General features: G+C 41.8%; 1 long non-coding RNA gene across 1 annotated transcript; it reads left to right on the forward strand.

The window, feature by feature from the left end:
- The first annotated feature begins 266 nt into the window (after positions 1-266).
- Positions 267-16,709, forward strand: LOC140712510 (uncharacterized). The gene is made up of 3 exons (XR_012094113.1): positions 267-763; positions 6,914-6,984; positions 16,590-16,709. It is a non-coding gene; the product is annotated as an uncharacterized lncRNA (long non-coding RNA).
- Positions 16,710-17,816: the final 1,107 nt, after the last annotated feature.

Raw genomic sequence — 17,816 nt, forward strand, 5'->3', positions numbered from 1 at the left:
GCATCTTGTGCTAGTAGCCTAATTTCTGGATTACTATTTTTCTGACATTTTACACAAGGCTTCATTTTACCTAGTTCAGTATTTAAGATTGAGAATTTTTTCCTAAATGTGTCATTTCTGATTCCACTGAAGGCGTAAGTTTAGAGAAACCTCACGGCTAACCATCCAACAGTAGCTTGCCAGAATAAAGGCCATGACGTTTTGGAATTTTAGAGGAGTGAGTATTGAGACAAATTCTAGGATGGTGGTGAGAGGGAGGAGGGGTGGACAATGGGGCCATTTTCAAAATCATTACACCAGATTAAGTTAGATTTTTCCTATAAAGCCTCCCTGAGGTGCCCTTGTGTTTTTTATCTGGCAATTTTCTTGGATAGAAAATAAACAGAGGACTTTTGGCTCCTGTTCACCGCTGTACCTACAGAAAGCGACTTTTTGGAACTTGCAAGCAGCTTATGTGTGCATGAGTGTGCGTGCAGGAATTTTCTGGAGAGGCATGAGGCACTACTTTAATTCCCATGGATGCTGTTTGTTCCCTGGAACGGAAAATGTTCTATTTTTGGCCACAAGAATATTTCTGAGAAAAAAAAAGTTAAACAAAGCATGGCGACAAGCTCGTTCGTATCGTTGTCTGAGTTTCAAGAAGAGTTTGCTGCGTTTCGGGGAAGAACTTCTTCACGGAGGCAAGGGGTTGGATGTGATAGGAGAAACTCTTCAACTTGGAATCCTGAGATAGGACTTGGGTGTCTGGGCAGAGGTTGCACAGGTGGGTAGGTCCTGGTTGTGAAGGCCACAGCCTGGCCTTTGATTGCGGGTGGCAGGTTGACGGGTGCAGAAAAAAATTCTATTGCATCTGAAAAAGGTAAACACTTGGAGATAAGTATTCTCTGCCCAGCTGCTTAGAATTAACTTATCTTGGGCTACAACCTAATATTTCCCCCAAAGCAAGAAAGCCCTGTTGGCATCCCTGCCTTAGCATTCCCGTTGGCCACAAGCCTTTGTGGGGAAGGACTTCCAGGGGCAGGTTTCCAGCAGCCTCTGATTTCCAGATAACTCAACGGGGCCAGTCACACAGTGAATGAAATCTTTTTGGGCCCTTCCCCCATCAGACACTTTTCCCAGAAATAGCTTTTTGCTACCATGACCTCTTTTGCTGCTGTTTGATATCCTTGATATGAAAAATGTGAATGGAGACAAGCACCCTATTAACCAGCACCTCTTAGGCAGCATTGCTTGTTGAAGGTATCTTTTCACGGAGGTGAGCCGGCACCGCCCAGGGCATTATGGGAGCATCCTGAAGGTACGGGCCTCATGCTGCAGCCACTGGAGTGGCTGGCAAGAGTGATCACAGACACTGTAAAGCCCTAAGCCCCTGGAAAGGGAGCTGCGCCCTGCGGCTCTGATTAAGGCTTGTGGAGAGGGAGCTGTGTAATTGGATGCCCTGAGGCAAACCTCGAGCAGAATCCTGTGAGGCAGCCTGGGATTTTCTCTCCCCAATGTGCTGTTGAAACATCCGTGAATTCCAGTTGGTTGTTGTTTTCATCTGCTTCAAGCCTAGCCCTTGGGTACAGATGCTGTCGTGTTTCTGGGTAATGTTTCATTCTTGGTAGGAAGGGCTGTTCCCTTCTCATGAAGTGATTCGATATCTTTGGAGTTACGAAATGAAGTGCTGGTGAGACCTGTTGTTACTTGCTGTTCCTTAGGCAGAGCGTTTCCGAGGAGCCCTGTTCTTGAAAGCAGCACTGAACTGACGCCTTGCGAGCCTGAGAGTTTTCTTCTTGGTTACAGTCTTTTGAAATATGTACTTGGGATTCAGGAACTTGCTTTGCATGGGTTCAGAAATGTGTCCATCCTGCATGACCTCCGCTACTTGGAGGCAGCTGGATATCTTGTGCCTTTATCCTCATGCATTCAACAAATATGTATCAGGCGCCTCCTATGTGCCAGGCACTACTAGAGCAACTACAAGGCAGTCTTGCTGATGGGGAAGACAGACCATATATAAATGTCTTCCCATGCTGGAGAGTACTAAGAACAGAGCCAGAGAGAGAATCGTGGTAGATATACTTCTGGCAAGGGTGGGCAAGAATGTTCTTTCTGGGGTGTGTGTGTGAAATTTAAGGTAACATCAAAAGAAGCCAGTAATATGAAGAAAGGGGGATGGGGACGGCAGAAGAAACAACAAGTGCAAAGGCCCTGAGGTGAGAGAGCTACGCCTGCCTGAGGAGCCTAACAGCACCGGTGAAGCCGGAGCACAGAGTGAAGATGAGAAACCCCTGAGATGAGTTTGGAGAAGTAGCCATGGGGCTGGGTTGCACAGTGCCCTGTGGGCCAAGAGGGGTGTGTGAATGTTATCCTAAGAATGTTGGAGGGACTCTGGAGGGCTTGAAGCAGAGGCTTGACATGATCTTCCTACAGTTTGGAAAGAACACTTGCTGCTGTTTGGAGACTGGGTAGGGATGGAGGCAAGAATGGATGCTTTAGAAGGCTCTTGCCAATGTCCAGGCAGGAGCTGACAGTGGTTTAACCTGGGGCTGGAGGGGTGGGGTGGGATGGCAGCGGCTCCTTCCTATCTATGTTCATTCTGGTCTCCTTCCATGTATTGTCCTTCTCACCATTGTTTTCTAGGGGAAAAGCTGGCCTTCCTTTATAAGAGCTTCACGGTGGGCTGGTACTTTATTTATTTATTTATTTTGAAACAGAGTCTTGCTCTGTCACCCAGGCTGGAGTGTAGTGGTGTAATCTCGGCTCACGGCCACCTCTGCCTTCCAGGTTCCAGCAATTCTTGTGCCCCAGCCTCTCGAGTAGCTGAAATTACAGGCACGCACCACTATGCCAGGCTAATTTTTGTATTTTTAGTAGAGACAGGGTTTCGCCGTGTTGGCCAGGCTGGTCTTGAACTCCTGGCCTCAAGTGATCCACCCACCTCGGCCTCCCAAGGTGCTGGGATTGCAGGCATGAGCCACCATGCTCCATCAGGATGGGTACTTTAGTCTCTTCCAAAGCTCTTTAAGTAAATTGATCCATTTGATTATCTCAGTAACCCTGTGAGGGATAAGGTGAGCTTAGGATATTGTCCTGTGACAGATAAGCACAAGGGAGGTCCTTGAGGTTATAGAGAGTTCCTAGCAGAGCCAGCTTCCTGCACACCCAGCCCAGGCCTCTCTGCTACTCCATGGCACCTACCCTGTAGACCCTTTGGTTTATACTGACACTGTGGATTATGACTTTTATTAAAAAAAATTGTTAAAAAGGTAAAATCTGATTCAGGTAAATGCAAAAGAAACACTTAAATTTTTTTTTTTTTTTTTTTTTTTTGAGCCAGAGCCTCTTTCTGTCACCTGGACTGGAGTGCAATGGTGTGATCATGGCTCACTGCAGCCTTGACCTCCTGGGCTCCAGTGATCCTCCCATCTCAGCCTCCCAAGTAGCTAGGACTACAAGCCTGTGCCACCAAAAATTTTATTTAATTCATTAATTAATGAGGGAACCAGTAAGATGGTGTACCCTGTTCAAAGACTAAGAAGTAAGGATATTTATAGGCAATTTAATAAAAAAATTGTTAGGATAAGATTGCTGGGCTAGATGTAAACTGGTTAATGCCCAACAAACCACAAATCTTTGAGGTTATATGTTGCAGCAGACAGAAATGATTAGTGTTTCTACTGGACAAAAATGTGCAAGATAATAGATAACTTCACTAAGTCAGAGACCTTTAGTCACTGGCAAGCAATGAAATGAACTAAGTATATTCTCCTGGAAAATTCTCTGAAGGACTTGGAAAGGTGTGTCACTCACCACTTTTGCCTTATTTCCAAGTTTTAGCTAATTTTTATGACACTGTTTCTCAGAGCAGCGATTCCCTTGGTATAATGCCTTTAAGATGATGTTTATGGAAAACCTGGGGACTGAGGTCAAAGACTAATAAGGAATGGATACGTTAAAATACAACCCAAACTCCCCCAGAATGAGTTGGGACTCAGTCATTTATCAGACATCTATTGAGTCCTGTTCATGGGTTTGCAGAGCCCTGTGCTAGGCTGTGGGAGCACAAAGCTTAATACAAAACAGTTCTTGCCCTGTGGACCTCATAGTCTAGACAGGGAGACAGACACGTAAATGGACACATTCCAATTCATCGTGATAAAAGCCAAGCAGAGATGTGGGGATTGTGTGGGCGCTGGAAAAGAGAGCACTGCCCTCACGCTGAGCGAGCTAGGGGCACTTCACAGAGAATATTTGGCTTGAGGGATGGGCAAAGGGTTGCCAAGTTGAGAAGGGGTGTCACAGGGAGGGCCGTTTACACGGGATGTCAGTGACCACCCTGAGAAGTAGCATGGATGCGAGTAAAGAGATTTACCTTTTTGGTATGGCAGATTTTAAAATTTCTCCTCAATTCTCACAGCTAGTCTTAGAACACTAAGATTCTGGGGGGTGAGGAGGGAATGGGAGTGGAAGAAGGAAGGAGAAGTTGGAGTCTCTTGGGCAAGCTTGCAAAATTTTCTTCAAATATTAGGTCAAATTCTCTATAAAAACCCTATTTAAAACTTTTTGAAAGACTTTGAAGTCCCAAAGAAGCAGGAAGTTAATTAGAGTGGCTTTGATATCTTAGGGTATGTTTTAACAGCTGCTTAAGACAGTTTAAACAATAAGAACTTATGTGGTTTGGGATGCGTCTGTGATAGTCAGCCCTGGCCAGAGTGAAATATCACTGCATCTGAGAGCTAACAGCAGTTGGCTTTAATTTTAGAAAGAGTTCAAGCCAAAAAGTTCTCTAAAACCCAAGAGAGGAACTTCTAAAGAGGAAGATTGCTCTTGAAGAATGTGTTTGGGGGTCAAAGATGAATTGAGTAGGGAACAAATGATCTTAACTTTGTCCTGGCAGGAGCACGGAACATGCCCATTTCTGAGCAATTCTCTTAAGTTGTATTTAACCAGGGATATTTGTTGGCAGCCGCCATTTGCAAAGGGGTCCAAAAGAGGTGAGGTGAATTAACATCTGTAAGGAACGCTTGAATAATAAAGGGTGTCCAAGCAATTTACATTTCCTGGGAATTGTCATTGTGTTTGAAGTAATTTGTTTCCCTCCTCAATACCCTCAGCCTTCTTCAATATTTAAGACTTTTTCGACATACTGTTTCTTAGCCCCTTCCCTTGGTTGGATCTCCTCTATACTGGAGAAGAACATGTTGAGAAATTCTGTGATGAACAGTAAGGATCTGCCTGGGGAGCGGGATTTCAAGAGACGATGGGAAGGCTTGCTCTGGTGGCGCTATGTTGCTGCTGCTGCTAGGATGCTGACGATGGCCATGACATGGTAGTGGTAGTTGGTAGTGATGATAATGATGATAATAATGTTAGCTAACATTTGAGGTTATTGTTTATATGATAGGCACTGTGCTGAGCATTTTATACTCATTCTCATGTGGTAGGTATATTACCCCCATTTTACAGGTGCAGAAACTGAGGTTCAGAGACTGCCAGTGACTTGTCCATGCGTCCTTCCGTCCATCATATATTTGGCTTCCATTGAGTTTCCTACTTCTCCACAATGTATACAATAGTATATTGCAGCCTCTACCCTCATACGCAAAAATTGACTAAAAACATAAAAGTAGTTTGTAATAATACCACATGTTCTCACTTATACATAGGAGCTGAACACTGGATACTCATGAACATAAAGATGACAGCAATAGGCACTGGGGACTACTAGAGGAAGGAGGACAAGGATTGAAAACTATTGGACACTATGCTCACTAACTGGGTGACAGGATCATCTGTACCCAAAACCTCAACATCATGCAATGTACCCATGTAACAAACCTGTCCATGTACCTTCTGAATGAATCTAAAGTAAAAGTTGAAATTATGTTTTTATAGAAGTGGATGTAGACAGGTACTTTTGGTAATGGGCCAACGACTGGCTGATGGATGACTATATTATTCCATTCAAGACAAATCTATTTTCCAAAAATACTTCCTTGGGAATGTGATGCCAATCTTCCAAGGATTTCTCATTTTCCACAAAATAAACATGAAATTCTTCTGCCTGGACCATGCGTCCTGGCCACTCTGGTGGGACACGAGGGTGGGGCCTAATTGAGTCCTTGCTTGCTACTGCAACTGGGGAGTGTCTTGTGAAGGCTACTGTTTGTTTCTTTAAAAAGTGCCATCAGCACATCTTTTCTGAAGAAAAGCTTGGGTTTGTTAATAAAATGAAAAGAAAACTACTCAAGACCACATTTTGGCAGCGCACACACTCGTGCTGAATGGGCTGAGAAAAGGCTGGCATGGGTCCTTCTACAAAGGTAATTGACTGTTTTTAAAGGTCTGTCTTTGGTAGTAGCTGCGTGAAGAACTTTAAAGTAGTTAGCTTTGTGAGTAGGGTGCATTTGTAAATGGAGAAATTCATAAAATGTCCATGCATAGACAATTCTCTCCCACAATTAGTGAAGTTTTCTTGGTAAACTGTTGATCTCAAACTACTTTTTTTTTTTTTCAATTCCTTCCTTCTTCCTCTCTCCTCTCCTCTCCTCTCCTTTCCTCTCCTCTCCTCTTTTCTTTCTCTTTCCCTTTCTCTTCCCCTTTCCTTTTCCTTTTCCTTTTTCTGTTCTTTTCTCTTTTTTTTTTCCTCCTCTATAGACAGTTACAAAGCGAGTGAATGGGCTGCTCAAGTTCAGTGAGGGAAAGGGTATAAAAGATGCATAAGTAAAGTTTATATAGAAAACATAAAGGGAGTCATCCTTTCTTAAAGGAGTAACACTTCCCATATAAAAGAGAGGGCTATGACGAGGTGTTCTCCAGCTCAATGTCTGCCATAAACCAGGGGCAGGAGGTACAAAAATAAGGGAGGTTCTTATTTTGGCAGCTTCTCTTTTGTCCTGTACTTACTGGAGTTTTGCATATTTCTCAGGAAGCCTTCTGTGTTCGCTGTGTGGGGGATGTTCTTTGAGGTCCCTGTCTCCTCTGATTTTACATAGTGTGGTAAGTTCTGTTTTTTTCTTTGTCTAATTTACTGGGAGAGGCTTTTCTCCTGACCTTTGACGCACAAATTTGGGTGGAAAAGTTTGTCTAAAGTCTACATGTTATCTCTGGAAAACAGAGCTTGGTTCCTCTTTTCTTTTGGCTTTAAATTTGGTTTTATCTTGCTTTTATTGGTCCTTGAACTTCTAATAACCTATAGAAAGATGATATTGATAGTATGACATAACTTCATCAAAAGCAGCCTTCCATGCACTGCAGTAAGCCCTCTGGAATTCATAACTGATCCTATCCTATGTTTCTTGCTTGAGAGATTACATCAGCAATGACATGTTAGCAATCAGCTAGAGGGATGACTTGGGTAGGGACTACTGCTGTTGCTTGGGAAATCTAAAAGGAATGGTCTCTTGAGTGTGCAAATGGATGCATTTCATTATTACCATCTTATTTAAGAATTCTGGTGTTTCCAGATTTTCAACAGGTATTAATCTTTGAGGGTGTGAGAAATCAAAACTCCTGGGAATTCTTAGGAATTCCTCAAATCCTAAGTTATTCTTAAAATATTTCAACATTCTTTGTATTCATTTCTTATTATGATGGACATCTAAGAGAAATGTACTTAATAAGTTAGAAACATTAATTTTAGTAGTACATGTTGAGTATCCCTTATTTGAAATGCTTGGGACCAGAAGTGTTTCGGATTTTGATTTTTTTCAGATTTTGGAATATTTGCATTATGCTTACTGGCTGAGCATCTCAAATCCAAAAATCTGAAAGCCAAAATGCTCCAGTGAGCATTTTCTTTGAGTGTCACATAGATGCTTAAGTAGTTTCAGATTTTGGAGCATTTCAGAATTTGGATTTTCGGATTTGAGATGCTCATCGTGTAGTTGCAAAGAACTTTAGCCTATAGTAAATATTCAAATGCTTGAAAATGCCAGCAAACATTATTCGGTAGCACTTGAAATTGAAATCACCAGTTTAAGGGCTTATTTTGTTGGCAAAAATTTTTATTCTTTGGAACACCACTCATAGGATTTTTAAAAAAGTATATATGCATATAAATTTATTAACATCATACTTTTTCCCCAAAATGACTCACCATTGTCAACAAACACAATCACAAACACATCCTTACAACATGGCCGCAGCTGCAGGCAAGGTTGGTTAGGTTAGGGTGACTTTCCTCCCGTGTGTGCTGTGTCAGTTCCTGGAAATGTCAACTTTAGCCTTCAGCTACAGGCTTTCATCTTGCTCCAGTGTTAGTGGATTCCTTCAAATACATGTCTTTGTGTTGACTGTGAAGCTTTAATTCTTGTAGTAGAATTATAATACTTTTTCCTGTTTTCCTGATTTCTTAATTGACTTTTCTTGGGAGTTTTGATTCTGAAAAAGATACGTTTCCAGAAACATACTGGGGAAGAATTCTCTCATGGAAACATTAAAGTATTTAAGTTAGCTTCTATATTCTGTCCATTTCAATATTACATATCCGGTTTTGGATAGGATCACTCTTTCTGGGAGTAACTCAGGACACCACTGTTCAAAATGAGAGGACTCACTAAAGAAAGTTTCCACCAGCTGATCATGGACATCTACCACTGCCATTATTTGATAGTGTTTGCGAGGTCTTCCTCCAGCAAAGAGCTACTTTAAAAATGTAAAAGCGGCCGGGCACAATGGCTCACTCCTGTAATCCCAGCACTTTGGGAAGCCAAAGTGGGTAGATCACGAGGTCAGGAGTTTGAGACCTGCTTGACCAACATGGTGAAAACCTGTCTCTACTAAAAATACAAAAATTAGCCAGGTATGCTGGCATGCACTTATAATCTCAGCTACTCAGGAGGCTGAGGCAGGAGAATCGCTTGAACCCCAGAGGTGGAGGTTGCAGTGAGCCGAGACTGAGCCATTGCACTCCAGCCTGGGCGACAGGGCGAGACTCTGTCTCGAAGAAAAAAAAAAAAAAAGTGAAAGCTGGATCACAGCAAGCAGGGAAACTTCATACCTGGAATGGTTTAGAAGAAAGTATTAATCTAAGAGCCCTCTGGGCCTTTGATGAAAATGACTGCACTGGGCCGTGTTGGTTGCCTCATTTTATTATGGAGAACAGAATAACTGTCAACAGTAAGAGTATCAGATAACCTGAATTAAATTCCTGACACTAGTTGTGAGACACTGAGCAAGTGGCTTAACTTCTCTAGACTTCAGTTTTCTTGTCTGTATGGCCTTCGTAGAGTAGGTGTGGGGATTAAATGAGGTCATGTGCCAAGGCACGTGATAACGATGCACTAAGAAGAACCTGCTGTTTTATTCTAGAAAATGACACATGAGATTACGGAGAGTGCATCTGACCAGCACTTTTTTTTCATTATTCAGAGCTCTAAATGTTACTGGTAGTACTCACAGCTACATGGCATGCAGAGCCTGGCCATCTGACCTGGCACCATACATTTCTAAAAGGGTGTTGCCATGCTCAGACTGAAGCCCTCAAACCAAATACAAACAATGGTGCCAAGAAAGGACCGTATGTTTGGTGACTTCTCATCTTGACACATCACAGGACTACTAGAGGCAGCTTTGGATTTAAGTGTTGTCGGGAACGCATAGGCGGAATAGACTGAATAGATGAATGGCGAGACAGCCTTGAGACCAGCTGCAGGGCAGTGTGGCCTCCCCTATGCCAGGGCAGCCTTTGAGGTGTCCTACTCTTGTTCCTCTCCACATTTTCAGCTGTAAGTGCAGGTTTTGTAAAAGAAAGAGTTGAGAAGAGTTTGTCTTCAGAATCTATCTCAAAGAGATGGAGGACATTTCAGTTACAGTCACATAACCTGTAGTCAGAGTCCCTTGGCTGCTCTGGTTCTTGGACAGCCAGTAAAGAGTTTGCATTGGTTTACTGTAGAAAGGTTTAAATTAAGAGTACAAGTGCAAACTTTATTACACGTAGGTTTAAAACTACTTTCTTCTCCTACTGGCTGTGTGATTTCAGATGAGTTAGTTATTATCTCTCAGGTTCTGTTTCCTTGGTTTAAAAAATGGGATTAATAATTGTACCAATCTCACAAAGGTATCTTGAGGGTTCAATAGAACAATCTATGTAAAAAGCTCTTAAAAGATTAAGAGTTTCAGTTTTTAGAAGGTATAAAGAGTTATGAAGACTGTGATGGTGATGGTTATATAATTGTGAATACACTTAACACCATTGAACTGTTCACTTAAAAATGGCTAAAATGGTAAATTTTATGTTATATGTATTTTACCACAATAAAAAACTTGGAAGGAAAAAAGCTTTCAACAGAGATCCTAGAACACAGCGAACACTCAAAAAAAATGAACTATTTTTATTATTACAGTTGAGTCAAGGAGGTGTACTGATACTCCTCAGCATGCTTTAATGTGGCATCCTTTGGAACATCGAAAGTGATTTTCTCATAAAAATCTGGTAAAGAAGGGAATGAGGCAAGTTTAGTCATCCTTGGGGACTGAACTGTCTATCATCCATGCCTGTATTTGCACAACGTGGTGTTCTTGGATGTGAACAGCATGGGGGTGGGTGGGTGAAAAGAAGGGAGGGATTGCTATGGGAGAGGGAGAGACCCCCTGTGTTAGGTGATTAGATATGGAAGAGGTAGGTCACGAGACTCCTCTCAACACCACTAGAGATTGACAACTGGGAAATCTTTAGCCTTTTCCTGTCAGTTGTTTAACTTATTCCAACCCATTTAACTTATTTGAATCCTGGCCTTGTTAAATCACAAGATTATTTTTAGAGGCTCTTGAGTAGTCTTTATGAATAAGGCTTTTAAATAGCACCCCAGTCCACCACTCGTCATGCTTTGATGGCCGGAACAGTCTTTGCAAAGATCAGGTTTATCTAGTCTTTGCAAGGACCAGTGATAAGACTTCAGAAGATGCAAGTATCACATTTCACTAGGACCAAGCAGAAAATTATTCTTCAGTGTTGCTCTGAGCAAAGACTGGCAAAGATGGATATTTTGGAAACACTTCTGATTTTCTGATCCATCCTTATATTTCGGATTCCTTAGTTATTAAAATGAAGTAAAAAAGTATGAAACCAGAAGCTTCCAGGGCCTCTTTCTCAGGCTACACCACGCATACTACTGGGCTACTCCCACCCCACTTATAAAGCAAGCACCATCAGCAGTCTCTGACTATACACAGCTCTCAGAATGTCTTCTCAGACCGTGTCCCTATTCCCCAAATGGAGGGATGGATTCCCAGCACCTATGTATACTGTGTGACTTCCCCCTTCCTGGAATGATTTCTGATTCGGTGCTTATATGATAACAGTCAACATCATAGTAATAAAGTAGCTGTTTTCAGTGCCTTCTATGTGTCAGGCACTTGTATCACTAGATATAATATAATGATATATCACTAGATTGAATATAATGAAATAATATATCACTAGATATTTTGGATTATTTCATTTAATCCTCAAAACTGGTTAAGTATCTCCAGTTTACAGATGAGGATATTGAGTTTTGGAGAAGATCAATAATTTGCAATGAATGGAATTGGAATTTAAACCTAGATCTGTTTGACTCAGGCTTTAGTCTTTAACTGCTGAACAGTGGGTAAGTGGACCTGGGCATAGCAGCAATCCCTCATTTTGGAGGATCGGAGCTACATATCAATGTGCATGGCTTAGGAGTGTCTCTTCTTGACACTAGCCACGCCCTGCCATTTGACATGGAGTACACGTCTCGGCTTTCTTCCTAACAGATGTTATCTCCATACTTTTGCCCCCAGGTGTGTACTACTGGCAGCTCTTGCCTTGAGCTTATGATATACACTTGTTGGCTGACATTTCAGTCTTCTGGTAATTAGCTAAGAACTTGACCCTGGAGTTAGATTCAAACTACAGCCCTTCTACTTGCTAGATCTGTGACCCTGAAAAAGTTGTTTAATCTCTCTCAGTTTTCACATCTGTAAAATGGAAATAGTAGCAGCATGTAATTCGTGGGACTACTGTGAAGATATGAGGTAAAGGCTCAGAATAGCAAATGGTTTATGGTAGCTGCTTAATCCAATTATTCAAACTTGGGAGAGTTCACTGAATATCAACTATAGCTAAAAACATGCTAAGAATTTACGTACTGTCCACTACAATCTTCAATTCCTTGACTTTGGTGTGATTCTTTTTTAATTTTTATTTTTTGAGACAGGGTCTCACTCTGTTGCCCAGGCTGGAGTGCAGTGGTGTGATCACAGCTCACTGCAACCCTGACCTCTCAGACTCAAGAGATCCTCTCACCTCAGCCTCCCAAGCAGCTGGGATTACAGGTGCATGCCACCACACTTGGCTAATTTTTGAAATTTTTTCTAGAGATGGGGTCTCCCTATGCTGCCCAGGCTAGTCCCAAACTCCTGGGCTCAAGGGATCCTCCTACCTTGGCCTCCCAAAGTGCTGGGATTAAAGGCATTAAAGAGCCACCATGCGTGGCCTGATTTGATTCTTTAACAAATACTTACTGAGTGCTTATTACATGCTGCATACTGTATATATAGACTTCATGGATATAGAGAAGAATAAAACCCCAATTGTCCCTGCTCTCAGGAAATGTGCTGTGCCGTGGGGTAGACAGTCCTGTTAGGAGATACATTTAACTCAATGTGCTGAGAGTGCAGGGCTCATTAGGAGCCTGGAGGAGGGTACATGGATTAACCTGGCTATTCGAGGAAGGAAGAGTAAAGAGTTAGCTACATATGGAAAGGTGGGAAAGGATTTCTATGTGAAGAGAATGTATACTAAATATACAAAGGTGGGAAGCGACTATGTGGTGAGAGGACCTATGAATGGTTTCCTGAAGTTGGAATATGCATTTTACACTAGGAAATGAGGCTGGAGACAAATGTGGGCATGTGGAGCTTGGGCTTTATTCTGCAGGACATTGGGAGGCCACTAAAAGGATTTTAGTGGGGAAATTACAGTATAGAGTGAGGGTGCAAGGTGGTTGGAGGTCAAGATTGGAGCAGGGAGAGCAGGCAAGAGGCTTTTGACAGAAAGAATGGCACAAACCAGAGCAGCCAAGGTAGGAATGAGTGAAAAGAATGAGTGGAGAAATATTTAGGAGGTGAGACTGCAGGACCCATAATTGATTGGATTTGCAGGGGTGGGAAGGAAAGGAGTCTTTGATGATTACCTTTTGCTGTTGTAAATCCTGAGTTAATGCACCCCTTCCCTGGGAGTTTTCATTTTAGAGGATGCTTTTTATTCTATCTTTTCAGAAGGATCAGTTAGACAATTAGTTGCATAGGCTCTTAATGTTCAGTAGAGAAGCTACCCGAGGAGTTGGAGTCAGTCCTAAGCAGTCAACGTAAAAGGCAGTGGAGATATTATAGCATTTAGTGTCTCTGTGTCTCAGTTTTCTAATCAGTAAAATCAGTGCTTGCTCCATTGGATCCATGTGAGGACTAAATGAGACAAAGCTTTTATAACAGTTTCTCCTGTAGAGCAAACCCTCAAAATAGGTGAGTTACAGTTAGTGTTATGGTTTTTACTGTCATTCATTTTATAGCACAGCCTCATGAATCTGATTACCTGGGTTCAAACCCAAGCTCTGGGTGAAACAGAAAAAAGTTATCTAATGTCATTAAGCCTCAGTTTCTCATCTGTAAAATGGGGAAATAATAGACAGTGATTAAAAAAAAGGGCCTCTTGCAGAGGCTTGTGTGTAGATGGGATGAAGGAATGCACACCAAACATGAAGCTCAGATCCTGGCTCACAGTAAGAAGTCGGGAAATGTAAGCTACGGCTCTAGTCCTTGTTGTGTGCTAGGCACTTTTGTGTGTGACATACAATTTCATTTTCCCTGCATCCAATAGAGTGGGTTATATGATCCCCATTTTACAGATGAGGAGATTGAAGCAAGGGGAGGTTAAGCAGCTGGTTCAACATCCACAGCCATAGATGAGCTGGTGTAAGTTGTTCCATTTAGAATGACTTGATACTTTTAGAATCGTTAGGAAAGTTCCTGTAGGCCCATAGGAAAAGGAGTTTATAGTTCCACCTAGTTCATGACTACATTCATTTCTATCAGAAGGGAATTAGAATGATCATCAAAAGTTAGGGTTGGAAGTAACTTTATTGAATATTTGGAAAAATGAATTGCAACCTCATGTCTCCTGGTGTGTAGTTTAAAACAAAACAAATTAAAGCAACAACAACAACAACAACAAAAATCCAATATACTACCAAACTTACGCCAAAATCCAACATGGAAAACAGGTAATGTGGATCTATGCTGGCGGGAGGACAGGCAGGACAGTTCGAGCCCTTTCCCTTACCTGTTCTGAAAGGGCATCACAAAGCCCCAAGGAACACTTTAAAAATCACAGATCAGAAAAATCCATGTTTGACTGATGAGGAAACTGAGGGTAGAGGAATAAAGTGACTTTCCAATGTCACACACCAGGGACTCATTGGAGTCAGGGTTAGCAATTCATCTCTTTTGATTGCCCCAGCTGTGCAGTCACTGGTGTTGCCACCCCTTCCATGTGCTATGCTGAGTCCTGATGAAGGATGCTCCCTTTTGGACAAAAGCCTGTATTAATGTTCATAGTACTAATACTTAATTTGTTTTATTTTTTTGTGTGCTTTTAAAATTTTCTATGATAAATATGTATTGCTTCTATAATCAGAAGAGATAACTTTTAATTTTTAATTAATTATTTTTTTTTAAGAGATAGAGTCTTGCTCTGTCCTCCAGGCTGGAGTGTAGTGGTGTAATCAGAGCTCACGGCATCCTCCAACTCCTGGGCTCAAGCAATCCTCCCACCTTAGTCTGCCGAGTAGCTAGGACTACAGGTGCACACCACCATGCCCAGCTAATATTTTATTTTATTATATGTTTTAGGGATGGGGTCTCCCTATGTTGCCCAGGCTGATCTCTTACTCCTGGCCTCAAATGCTCATCCAGCCTCAGCCTCCCAAAGTGATTTCTCTGAGTGCTTGTTGTGATGACTTTGGGTTGGGTCTGGAGGCTGCTCCAAAGAGTTACGATGTTGTTCTGTGATGGCGTGTTTGCTCTTTATTTGTTTGTTTTTGATACTGCCCAAAGTAAGGTCCAGCATTAGAGACCTCCCCTCATCTGTCCCTAATCTACCCTTCTAATATCATCTCTTAAGACTCTAGTCAAAAATGGCTAATTGACTGTCAACCACACCAAGCCAACTGGTGCCAATTCCTGCTTTTCAGCTTTTCCCATATAGTTCTGTCTGTCTAAGAAAGCCTTTCCCCACAATCTCTGCTATTGAAGTACTGATATTGCCTTTCAGAGGCCCGTTTCACACCCATTTCACTCATTCACTGATTTATTAATCCATCAACAAATATTTATTAAGGGCCTCTATCTGCTAGGCACTGACTGTTCTATACCCTTGGATAAGGATGGTGAATAGAAGAGTCATGATCTCTTCAATTATGCAGGTAAATCTTCAGTGAGATCCTGATAGTAAGCAAGTAAACATATGAGTTCACACATCCATGTATCCATCCAATTGCAAAATGTGGTAAGTGCGATGAAAGAGGATAACAAGTGGCCTTATTTCAGGATGGGTGGTCAGAGAAGGCCTCTCAGGAGAAGTGCCCTTTGAGCTGACACTTGAAGGCTATAAGGGGAGGACTGTGGGAATGATGAGGGAAGAGTTTTTTAGGCAGAGGAGGTACTCAGCTAGAAGAGTTGGAAGAACTGAAGGAAGCTCAGCGAGGCTGGAGCAGAGTGGATGACTAACGACCACCCAACGTGCTAAATGTTTCACTGATAAATTTTGTATATTATTTGTCTCCCTCTACTAGAGTGCAAACTTCAGGAAGGAAGGTATTTTTGTCTGATTTATTTACTACTTTATCCTCAGTGTCTAAAACAGTGCTTTGAATGTAGTAGGCACTCAGTAAATACGTTTGAGTGAATGAATGTGTGAATGAATGAATAAGAGTGTGATGAAAGAAAACTAGAGAAGTAGGCAGGGATGACATCATACAGGGTCTATGATAAATGCTTGGATTTTATTTTCATGAAGTGGCAAGTAACAGGAATTTTAACAGAAGAATTACATGATCTACGATAGCCTTTAAATATCAGTCTCCACCTGACTTTCAGGTGGAAAAGGGTTGGAGGTTGGCAGTTGAAGAAGCAAGTTAAAAGTCTATTGCAGTAACTTGGCAGGAGGCATCATGGTACTGTTGGCAGTGTGGATGGAGAGGAAGAGATGAATTCGTGATAGTTTTTGCAGGACAATAGCAGGATTTGCTGATGGATTTTGCGGTTGACATTGCAGATTGATTTCCTAATGTCCATTCTCCCCTTCTTCCTTATTAATATAATGTTATAGAATATAAATGATGTAACATTTACAATGTAAGTGTTGTTTGGGGGTAAGAGTGTGCCTAACTGAAAAGAAAATTCTGTATTTTCCAGCTTCCCTTGCAACTAAGGGTAATCATGTGATGTAGTTCTGACCAATGAGATGTAAGAGGGAATTGCTGCATAGGGGATTCTGGAAAAGCTCTTTAAAAGGAAGTGGATTTAACTGCCAAACAAATTTTTTCCCTTTGCTCTTCCTCTTCTTCTTGCTTGAATTGCAGATGCCGTTTGGAGTAGCTACTTTGAGGACAAGAGACAAAAAGCCTGAGGAGAAAGTCACCATCAAGGAAACAGAAAGATTAAAGAGTGAGCATGATCTTTGATCCAGAGCCCCCATCTCACCCTGGACTGCCTTCTTTTGGAATTCCCTTGTGGAAAAAAAAAATAAACTCTTATTTGGTTAAATCATTGCAAGTTAAATTTAGTTTATATATCACCACACTTATTTCCAACTGATTCAGATTGGATGTGGGAGCAGCAAGATAGGATAATTCTATTTTTTCCCCTTTTCTTCAAACAACTGTTCAAATGGAAGACTGGGTGAGGAACAGATTTTAAATGGAGGTTGTGTGTGTCAGTATGTATATGTTTGTGTCTCTCTGTGTGTGTGTGTGTGAGAGAGAGAGAGAGAGAGAGAGAAGATGAAACCCAAGACTTCCATTTTGGATAGTTTAAGCTTGAGATGTCTGTTAGACATCCACATTGTAATGTTAACCAAACAGTTGGTTTTGTGACCTTGTCTTTCAAAGAAGAGTCTGGAATAAAGATAGAAATCTGGCAGTTGTCAGCATAGAGATGGTATTTAAAGTCATATAAATGGCTGAGATTTCCCAGAGCAGGAGAGTGCATAGATGGAAGAGCAAAAGCTCCATGGCTAAACCCTGAACATGTCAGCATTTAGAGGTGAGGAGAGGAAGAGTCGCTGTTAAAGAAGAAGGAATAGCCTGTGGGGATTACCAGGAGGGCAAAGTGATGTCAAGACAGTGGGTTTCCTGGATCCACCTCGTTTTTGCGTGGCACACTCACGTTGTGCAGCACCCATTGGACACTTTTTACATCCTGCACTGGATATTACTTCTCTTCTTGTGTGTAGGCTGCTTTCCCTCTTGTTGCGATTTCCGGTCTCCAGGGACTGGGGTCATGTCTGTCCTTTGTAGTTCCCCAAACCAGGCACAGCACTTCACCTTGAGGCGATGCTCACTAATGCTTGGCAGTGGTAATCTGTGCCTGCTGGGGGCAAAGAGAAAAAAGAGGGTGTTTAGAAACAGAAAGCTAGTTTGGAAAATGAAAAAATTGGAAAGTATGCTCAATCCTAGGTTGAAAGGCTCCTTGAGCAGTAGAATGAGATACATTATCTGACTAGAGAGAAGGGTTTTTAAGAATTTTGAGAGCATAAGTTGGCTATAGGTAATAGGGCCTAGGAAAAATCAGAAAGATGAAAGAAGAGA

The sequence above is a fragment of the Chlorocebus sabaeus genome, chromosome 9, assembly GCF_047675955.1.
Source record: "Chlorocebus sabaeus isolate Y175 chromosome 9, mChlSab1.0.hap1, whole genome shotgun sequence".
Taxonomy (NCBI): domain Eukaryota; kingdom Metazoa; phylum Chordata; class Mammalia; order Primates; family Cercopithecidae; genus Chlorocebus; species Chlorocebus sabaeus.